Source organism: Olea europaea, unplaced genomic scaffold (genome assembly GCF_002742605.1).
Source record: "Olea europaea var. sylvestris unplaced genomic scaffold, O_europaea_v1 scaffold1154, whole genome shotgun sequence".
In the NCBI taxonomy this organism is placed as follows: Eukaryota; Viridiplantae; Streptophyta; class Magnoliopsida; order Lamiales; family Oleaceae; genus Olea; species Olea europaea.
The window spans coordinates 228,913-229,721 of NW_019228939.1; positions in this window are offsets into that span (position 1 = coordinate 228,913).

Below are 809 nucleotides of genomic sequence, written 5' to 3' on the forward strand. Positions count from 1 at the left end.
AAAAACAGTCTTTCAGCATCCACAGTAAGGAATTTCCAGCAATGAGCAGAACTCTCACGTCAACAAAAATCATTCTCAATATAGCAGGATCCACGAAACTAGTGGCCAAGTTCGCTTCTGAGGAACCTGGCTATAGTCCAGATACCCAATGAATGGGAGATAAAAAGTGGCAAGAAGAAGTCTAGTAGCAGATTAATTATTTAAATGATGCCAACGAAATGTTGACCATCGTGCGGTCAAGAGACAGCTGTGCAATTATACAAACTAGGAATATTTAATTTGAATTGAAGTTTGATTACTCACAGCATGTCAGAACTCTAAGTCTCCAAATATATTGAGGGATTTTTCCATAAATTTTACAGTTTCTCGACGCCCTAAATCAAAGAATAGAATATTTTAGAAACAGAGAGCGTGAAGGATAAGCAAAAAGACTTTCCACATGAAATATATATTTAGCATACAGGGTCACTAGTTCTGTACTACTCCTCAGCATAGGAAATTCCTGAGGCGGCCCTTTTATTTCGCTGATTCTCCTGTATTAGGAAATTCAACAAAAAAAAAATTGTAAGCATAGAACTTGAAGAAAGAGAAAAATACAAATACGTAAAATGAAAAGTGACCGACAAATCAATTAACGTAGTCAGAAGAGATATTTGTGAAGGAATAGGCCCCCTCCTATTCTACTTGCGTGCATTTCTCTTCATTGAGCATTTAAACAAAAAATATATATTGTGAAAAAATAATTCATCTATATAATCTTCAAGATACAATTTTTCATGAATAAAAGTCTTACAGTTTGCTAACCTGTT